The sequence below is a fragment of the Etheostoma spectabile genome, chromosome 17 (assembly GCF_008692095.1).
Source record: "Etheostoma spectabile isolate EspeVRDwgs_2016 chromosome 17, UIUC_Espe_1.0, whole genome shotgun sequence".
Taxonomy (NCBI): domain Eukaryota; kingdom Metazoa; phylum Chordata; class Actinopteri; order Perciformes; family Percidae; genus Etheostoma; species Etheostoma spectabile.
Genome location: NC_045749.1, coordinates 18736115 through 18746360, shown reverse-complemented (window position 1 = coordinate 18746360; position 10246 = coordinate 18736115).

The window sequence follows — 10246 nt, the reverse complement described above, 5'->3', positions numbered from 1 at the left end:
ATTAAAAACGTCAACAAAAGTGTTGATTTTTATTTTCATGGGAAGACAACACAAGGGTTAAACAAATGAGATGCAGTGTGTTCATTGGTCATATTTGGAGATTCTGGTAGGCCTATTTTTGAACTCTGGAGAGCCAGACTAGCTGTTGAGCTAAGCTAAGCTAAACTTCTCATCTACCTCTAGGCAAGAATGCAAATTCGTTAATTTCCCAAAATTTGCAACAACTCCTTGAGTTTTCAGTCAACCTATAACACTGAAAAGTATCAACATTTTTTTCTTAAGCTTTCCAAGTTTTAAAATGGTGGATAAGAACTTCACATAGAGTCCGGTGGTTGAAGGAGCCCTGGAGTGTTGATCCTCAGGGACTGTGGAGAATCGGGCTGGCATGCCTGCGAGCTGCACTGTGGGGAAATCACATTGTTCTGCACATCTCCTCTGCTTCAGTGGGAGCACAGCGAGGAGATTGTCTGCATTTCTTTAGCATTTCCCTGCCTGTGCTGTTGCACATTGACTGTTTTCTGCGACAACGTGTAGGATAGTCACAACGACAGGTGATGTGATTGGCAATTTGGTTCCTAGCCTAAGCCATTAGTTGTGTGCACTCTCAAGCTAAGTTTCCATCCACTTGTCAATCGAATTATCTGGAGTTCGGTAAAAAAACTCATGTGAATAAAGCCGGTGAAAGTGTGTTTCTATCCAACGGCTTTTAAGCCAATAAAGACCTGTGCGCAATGAGGTCACATGATGTTTTGCAATCAATTTGGTATATCGGATAGAGATAATTGTTTAGACATTTTAAGGTGTTTCCTTTCATTTTCGCACTGAATCGCACAACATTCAAGCAAACATTTGCGAATAAAGTTTTTTTTAGACAAAATGGACCGCGCAGTCTACCAACTAATGATCAATATTGCACAAGCTGTAATAGTGCTTATGTGCCAGCTGATAGCGCCATATCAAGCTATAATAAGAAAATAACGCTATCAACACAGAGCTATGAGGGTGCAGATGCAACTTGCCTTTTATTGTCCCTCCGGCACCAAGACAACTCTTTTTTGAGACATGTCTCGCTGTTGCCTTCCATTTATTCCGGAGGACGTCCCACGGCTTGTCGCAACCTTTGTCGGCCATTTCCTTCGCGAGTTCCTGATAAATTAAATTCCAAAAGTCTCTCGTCTCCTCGTCCATCCACTTCCATCTGTCTTTGTTGACACCCGCCATGTGTGCAAACAGAGCGGAAATACTGGGCGGAAATGAACTAAAACTTCTTCTTTTTCGTTTTGTGGCGGGTTGCAACCATAAAACGACCTAAAACCTAATCGCAGTTCATTATTTATTCGGCAAATAAGGTTTCCATCAGCGTTCATCGCAAAAGCCGTATATTGATCCGATGAGACCGAACATATTTCTTTTGAGTCGATATTCATGAAATTCCAATTTTACTGTATCCATAAGGCATTTTTTATTCAATATCACTTAAATAAAAGCGTGTGGATGGAAACTTAGCCACAGACTGTATAAATATGCAAAGCCTCACAAATTGACAATCAATAGAGCAAATAAACTCTTTGTCGTTGCGTCAATGCTGTTTGCAGTGCATTGTCTCTCTCAAACATCACAATAAACCCTGGATATCATTTGATTTCCACTGGTTCTTTGATGAGATTTCAACCCTAAAAATACACTCCCTCAAAGTTGGACAAGCATTCCTGCACAGCTGGAATGTAAGAGAGTTCTCAACATTCAGAAGCAGGAAATGATTTACCATCTTAATGTGGAATGATGCACAACGTTTCATCTTTCTGTTACAAGGTTATAACATCGAGAAAACAATTCTTTGGATGAATTATTGATAAGAAGAACGGAGTACAATAAAATCAGAGATATTTGACTCAATATGTTTCATAAGAAAATCACACTTGTTGCTAAAAGGCTTAGACATGTAAACAATTACGTCAACAAGCTTTGTCAAAGGAACTGTGTGTTAAAAATAAGGACAGAAGCAGAATTTTTTATCTTTTTTTTTTTTAAAGACAAACATTAAACCATCAAATCAGCAATTAAATCGCTTGCAAATTACAAAACATAATCATCAGTGTTTCTCGGAGAAATGAATGCATGGCTTATCCGACTACTCCAAAACTGACTGCTGGAAATGCAGCTGCAGTCTCGACAGCAACCCAAAAAAGCCAAACAGATTACACCTGTCCCTGGATCACTGCACTGTCTGCAAAATACGAATCAGAGATGCCTGTCAGATATGAGTCAGCAAGGCCTCCGAGATCATCCAGCAGCACACCACACAGTCGAAAGCAGAGAAAGCACTTTGTCTGTCAGACAATAAGCAATAAACATTTATTCTTTAGCCAGACAAATTAAAAGCATACTGTCCTTACAGGACCATTATGCAAGGAACTCATAACGACCCACAAGACACCCTCGTGGCTGTCACAAATAAAAGAGGATGTACCGTAAGGCGACATAGTATAGCGCCAAATATCAAGTAAGGAGGCAGGTTGGGGGACTTTCACTCACCAGACCGTTTTCTATGTCCCGACTGAAACCAAAAGTCAACTGTCCTTTTGAAATTAACCGAGTTTTACGGACTGTAGTCTGTGACGCAGTGACATCCATAACACCACGTTACGTTCTCATTTTACGTTTCTCATTTTACTGCCTAAACTTCATAACGTTTACTAAGTGGAAAAAAATGGTCCTGTTTAGCGGGATTTAGGCTTCTGTGTATAATCTATGCAGTGGCTAGTTGTGTAGGTATGGGAAGACACAGACCTACGCCGGACCCTGGGCCATAGCCTCATGTGCACCTCTCGAAAAATGTAACTACACGTTGCGGCAATGCTCATCGTTGGGCCGTGGCTAGGTAGCGTTGCATTTCCCCCAACTCATTTCCTTGTTGAAAACATGAAAACAAGTAGAGGGTTACCTTCTCCTGCTACAGATTTCCCACTGTGGTCCGAAAGCACAGGGAAGGGGCGACCTCTAGTCCACCCAGTAAGAGCTTGCGCCCCATGTAGGCTGAGTCCTTTGCAGAGGCCTGGGGTTTGAGTCTGACCTGCGGCCTTTTGCTGTGTCTCATCACCCATTTCTCTCTCCCATCTTTGCTGTCTATCCACTGTCACTGATAAAGGGAAAAATACCCCCAAAAATATTCTTTAAAAAACAGAAACACAGGGGAGAAACCTTCTACGTAGACTACGGCGAAAACTCTGCATGTAGCCTCCACACAACCATAAAATCAAGCTTTACGTTAAATAGAACGGTCACCTGATTACCATCACATGATTAAATCGCCACCGTGAGGCCGTGAATACAACGGTCGTATGTGTCATTTTTGGTAGACTTTGCATATCAACCTACAATGTTGTTTAGGTATGGGGATGTGCTGCTTAAAACTGACAATAAATACAGTGTAAATATGTGGCCCTGCGTGCAAAAGTATAAATCTACAGTTGCCTTTGCTGCTTAGGGGGATATTTTTGGGGGGCTTTTTTTATCAGAACTGCTTCACTTACTGCAGATTGTCAGTGTTCCGTGACAGTGCCCTGTGGTGTCTTTATTGATGGCAGCTCAACCTCAGGCTAAGATGCATTCATAGGAGACAGCTCGTCAACGTGAGTGATAAATGTTAAGGCAGGGCCTTGACCAACTGAGAGCGAGGAACAAAGAAGGCGCTGCAAGGTGAAAAGCTACACAATCTAGCTATATATAAGCCCTCTTAGAGAATAATTTTTTTTTCCAAGATCCTTGTTCTTTGCAAAGATTTTTAAAGGTCCTTTACATCTTTTGGTCTGGGACGTGAGAGATATGTGATGTCGTTGTGTGTATATGGTTCTCCTGATTGTCCTTGTGAGGTAAGACAGTACATCAATATCCAATAATCTACTCATTAATGTTCAGTTATGGCATTCCTAGTCTTGGCTGATTTGTAGCGTGGCCTTGACACAAGCAGCCAGCGGAAAAAGCAGACGCCTCTGTTTATTAAGGATGAACTCACAGCAATGCTATGTGGCTGTAGATCCTCTTAAGTCATGAAGATGTGACATTTATTGAGAGGACCAGTGGGTAAAGGAACAAATAAGCTAGAAAGGGAGGTAGAGGTGCTGCTGCCTGTACTTTTTTTTTACGAGTTAGTTAATGAGCATGTGGCTTTGGGTGGTCAAAGGGGGACCAAGGTGTGAGCCACTGCACATCGCGATATCCAGCAGATGCCTCAGCAATGACAGCTGGCGAGGCAAATGGTCCAGAGTGCAAACATTCAAGGTAATTATGGAGTAATTATCCAGCATTGCTGCCATATGGAAACCAACTGAGTGCCATACATCTTATTTTCTTCATGAAGTGGTTAAGATATTCATTTTTCAGAAGGGGGCATCTTCACAGACAATTTCACGGAAAAACAGAAACTCTAAAACAGAATTTATTTTGGTGTAAAAATCACCCCAAATAATTTGCAAAAATTTGACTTGTGTGTTGGTGGCAGTCTTTCTCGCTTTATGCCCAGATAGATGAGTCAGTTATGCTAAATAGACAGCTCCCAGATGGACAAATTATTCATGTGAGCCTTAAGTTTTGCCGCAGTGGGAGGATGTAGGATGTACGGACATGCTGACAGCAGGTTTGCAGCTTCATCAACAGGACGTAGGAAGGTATTGCAGCAAGGAAATCTAGAGAGATGCACATTTTCCGTCTCATTAACATTAACAAATAGATTTTCTAATTATTTTTGACGTGGCTATTCTCATTCCTAGAACCACATGGAAAAGATAACAATGTAATTAATAAGCTAAACTTTTGTTTATCTGCTTCATCAGTGACTTCTTCAAATCTCTTCTAGGCTCTTGTCAAATGTTTGCCAAATGAGGTTTTTTTTGGACGTAATGAACACACCACATCAGTGATTCATTTTACACTTCTAGCAACAGAACCTCCTGCGAGAACAGCTGTAGATGTAACCCCTATCATTGATCTTGCGAGGCGTAGCACCCAGCTTGCTGAGTTTTTGATGTTTTCCGCCATCTCTCCACGCTGCTGAAATGCCTCACCCCGTGCCTGCGGGGCTGAGGAATCACCTGCTCCACTGAAACCAACACATAATCGCTTATCTACGCTTGTCATGCAAGGCCCGCTACCTTTGCAGCTATTTGTCTTTAGATCTTCTTGGATATCAGTTGTTTTTTTTATATGGCACTTTTCACGCTTGCACAACCACACAAACAACGAGCACACATACTACGAGCACTGATGCCAGTTTGCCCACACACACACACACACACACACGTTAGATTCCTCAAGGCTTGCATTTCTGTGCATTAGGTGAATGAAAAAACAACACAAAATAGATCAGATTAGATTAGATTGACTTTATTGTCCTCTCCCAAGTACTTCAAACAAACATACAATCCACCCAGCGCACCATTAAAAACAAGTGCAAACGGACAGGTAACAACCAATAAATTATACAGAGATTTTCTCAGGCAAGCGAGCTAGTGGATCACCCCTCTGAAGGAGGGTTGAGGTTATGAAAGTCCCTGTGCTTACAGAATCTCTGCAGTCAGTTGCTGCAGAGTATCTGCAAACATTGGTGCTTGGACAGATGTAGACTTACCACAACCTTCAAATATGTACCGCACTCATATTTGTGAATGAGTTTACAAATGGATGTCTTTGGTATTTGAAGTTCCAGAATTGCACTCATAAAATGCATGGGAACAAAACATTTGGTGAGTCAAAGAAGAAAGAGTGTCAATATGTCTATCCTACCTCTTTTTTTGCCCGTTTCACATCGTACTGTAGGTTTATTGTTGGTTTTTCAGTGGTTTGGGTCACACGGAGCTGTCAGTCATTAGCAGGTGGAGAAGGTGCAACTCTCACTATCCAAGAATAGATCTCTATTCATTATTCAAAAGAGTAAGTCAGACATGCGCAGATCAAGAAGAACCCATTAAAACGTCTTTTAGCGACCAACCGAGATCTGGATTCCTGCCCCTCTGGCAAGCATAAATAAACAGCTCACCATTTATTATTTAATCTTCATGAAAAAACTGTTTGCAGTTGCTTATTTCAGCCAATGTGTCTACAATGAGGAACAAATGTTTGTAAAAGAAAAAAAAATAATCTTGGAAACACTTTAGAATAAGGTACACAAAAATGGTGGTTCCTGTTTTAGAAAGAGTAACAAATGATTAGTTACCCTTTTTCAGAAAGGGTAGTTACCCTTTTTCAGAAGGGTAGTTACCTTTTTTCAAAAAAGTGTAACTACCCTTTTAAAAAAAGGGTAACTAATCATTCGTTACCCTTCTGAAAAACCGTAACTATCCTTTTAAAAAAGGGGAACTACCCTTCTGAAAAAGAAAAGTAACTAATCGTACGTTACACTTTCAAAAACAGTAACTACCCTTTTTTGTACCTTATTGTAAAGTGTTACCAAATTCTTATTTAATGTTCTGCAAAGGATTTCTTTGTCAAACAGAGGTACATTAAATCAACAATCGGCACTGGGCTGAGCCAAATGGAAAATGTTCGCAATGACAAATAATCATTACCAACCATTCATGACTGTCTCTTCCTCTGCAAAGCTTTGATATATTGTATTGAGCATTATACTCTGAAGCTTTCTATGTGTGCATTCATCACAAGTACGCAGGAAGATGCCAGCCTAGATTGATAACTGTTCATAAAGGAGTCCAAAACAGGCACGTAACTTGTTCACCGAGGGACCCCTGGGAGGCCCCTATCTGATGAGTGAAAGAAAGGGAACAAGCAGAGCAACAGTGTGAATGCAGATTGTGCTGGAGATACTGCATTGTTATTGATGTGCTGCAAGAAAGCAGCAGGAAGCCTGTTAGTACAATTTTAGTAGCTGGTCTCAATCTCCTTAAGTCTATCCATTATAACATTTACAGCCAATTAACAGTGGCTCATTGCATCAAAGCCAATGAATACTGTCACAGTTTTTTTCATTCAGAAGCCTATTTCTAGAGAAAAAAGCATACCTTATCAACGTTCATTTGAGCTAAAAATCTACATGAATAGAGAGTGAGCTGACTTGTTTGATGTGGCTCTTCAGTGCTGTCACAGTTTGCTTCGAATAAAAGGCGTCTCACTTAATATGGGAAAAAGGCAGTGAGGCCCTTGATCCTAAATTGTTAATAATTAACTAATTGATTATCATGCTACGCAACTTTGCAGTAGTAATTGATATTGCATGAAAAGACCACAAGAAAAATCTAAATGTTGGATGGATGTCAGTAGGATGTGAGATGAAATACAGGCTCACATAGAAACTTTGAATTATTAGCATTTGTATAGCGTATATCAATCTTTACATGGTGGTTGAATCAGATAAAGTACACGTTAAGCTATAGAATAAAACCCCACAAAAAAAAAAACCTATGATGCTGGCTTGCTCATTAAGGAACGATGTCACAGTCCAGATCTTACTCTTGTGATATCAGACAAGCATTGACGCTATGATCTATACTTTCTGATGTATTGGGGAGTCAGTTGTCAGTTGTTGTTTTATCTGCTGATTGCTGTGGAAATCAAGCTAGCCCATTTAAAAAACAGAAAAAAATAAAGCAGTAATTCAATATTTTCTGGCCTAGTCATTCAGCAGACCCCAAACAACATTATCATTCATTACAGTCGGGCTTCTTCACCTGACAGACATAAATCTATTATCCATTCTCTTTTAGCTCTGTTTTGGTCTCCACCAACTCTCGAGAGAAATGTCAGCTTTTTTATCTGCTAAATGCTCTACTATGTTGAATAGCTAGCTTCCAACATTGTCTGTCTGTTGTTTGGTGCACAGCAGGTAGTGTACAACGGGTTGTTAGAACTTTTACGCTGAAAACTGTTGCTTGCTGCAACTAGAAACAACACTGATGAATAAGAGCCATGAGAGTGAACCAAAACAGCATAGTTCTTGTCCATAAAACCAAAACAATGAGCTAAAATAAAATGCTCAGTGGAGCTGAGGAGAACTGCAGAGTACAAGTTTCACATTACACATAATCACTTGACTCATTGTTGATATGTAGAAAACGACTAGAGTGGCTTAAGAATATTGGATCCCACTCCAAGTTTAATGGATGTGGTGATACACATTCACCGACACTGTGTTGTTATAGCTTATTTAACACTGTGGATGTTCTCAGGAAACACTAAGTTATTAAAAGGCTGACACTGTTTACACTAAATATTAATGATCTATCTGGTGCCGACTGGGTGACAAAGCTGAGGTTACAATACCTTTTTACTAATTTACACTGCGAGTAAAATGTTGATGAAACACCTCTTTATCAGTCGACAGGTGTCTTTGATTTGAATTAATGTGGTTTGGGAGTCAATTACTTCAATGGGAATTAATCAGAACTTACTCGGAGAAGACAAGAATCAATGAATCAATCAGTCATTCTAGTCTAGGACTCGCCATCATTTCAAGCACTTAAGGACACACAGGGACATCTCTGCTTATTTCACTGCAGTGTTCAATTTTCTGGATGCAGTGGTGCAAGTGAGATTGTGTTCCTTCTCTGAATACAGTCAATTTTTCTATTGCGTTTTTACTTCAGCACTTTGTTGACGGAATATGTTCAGAATATCGATACCCTTTTATTTCGAAATATTAAACATCAAAAGTGCTGTTTCACCCCTTTCCCCTGTGTCTTCTTGGCACTGTGGCTCAGACCTTTAGATTAGTTTCTTGTATTGTCTCCAATAAAGAAATGTGGTACTTTTCACCAATGTTGCCTTCAAAAGAGTATTGCAACCCTTTAGACAATGTGTAACATTACTGCTCTCTGGCACTTCCAGTGAGAAAGTTTAATCTTTTAAAGGGTTTGGGTGATATTTTTTATCACTTGGTTGGCCTATAATATTGGCACTGGGGTAACACTTTACAACAGGGTAGACACGTTTTTGAGTGTGTGGCAGTGCGAGCGGCCACTGACACTGGAGAAGCTAAAATTTTCAACAACGCCACTTGGGATAGACCCAAGACCTTTATCCAAAATTAGGGGGTCAGAGGCAATAATGGATTTAAAAAAATATATACAATTTAATTGTCTTTATATTTTAAATGTTATCTCTTAAAATAGCAGGATATTTTATGTAAAAGAAAGCATTCCACAAATATTAGGAAAGTTATAAACAATTCAAACCAACAAACCAGCATGCATAATTAAAGAACCAAAATGAAATAAAAGGAAAAGAAGAGCAAAAACCCACATGCAATATGTACTCAGTTGATACCAATATTTACAAAGCCAATGTCTGGGTGTTAAAACACTAAGCCGGGTCGATCCAAACCAGCTCTGTGCGTCCAGAACAGTCCCATACATCCACACTTTTGTACCAGTGTTCAGAACAATCTGTACCAGTATTCAGAACAATCTGTACCAGTATCCAGAACAATCGGTACCAGTATTCAGAACAATCTGATCCAGTATTCAGAACAATCTGCACCAGTATCCGGAACAATCTGTACCAGTATCCGGAACAATCTGTACCAGTATCCAGAACAATCTGTACCAGTATCCGGAACAATCTGTACCAGTATCCAGAACAATCTCTACCAGTATCCAGAACAATCTGTACCAGTATCCAGAACAATCGGTACCAGTATCCAGAACAATCTGTACCAGTATCCAGAACAATCGGTACCAGTATTCAGAACAATCTGTACCAGTACCCGGAACAATCTGTACCAGCTTTTGTAATGATGTTTCAGTGCAAAAAGAAACTGTCAAAAAGTATTCTAATATTTACATCTGGTAAGCCCATTGAGTCAATTTTTGCAAAGACATAAGTGTTGTCGCCTTGTCATATGAGCTTCACCTGGACTATAATGGATCAATTAGGTCTCAGGTGTGTATAAAAACAACCCCATACACTAGACCTTCACATCAACTGCACTAGACCTCTGCAAACATGCCTAGATTCCCCTGAGACTAATTTTGGATTATCAAGAGGCTGAAGACCAGATCCACTGCTGATGTGGCAGATACCTTCAATGTGTCTCAGTTCAAGTACATAGGATTAAAAAAACATTTGAAGACACTGGAGATGTTTTTGACAAGCCCAGGTCAGGTCAAGACAACTGCTCGAGAGGACCGTTTGTTGGCTCGAAAATCCAAGGCCAACTGTTTTGTGAAAATCTTTAGACAGGATCGCGGGGTGGTCGGCTGCAAGCAAATAACCACAAAAAAACACTTTTTCCCTGCCA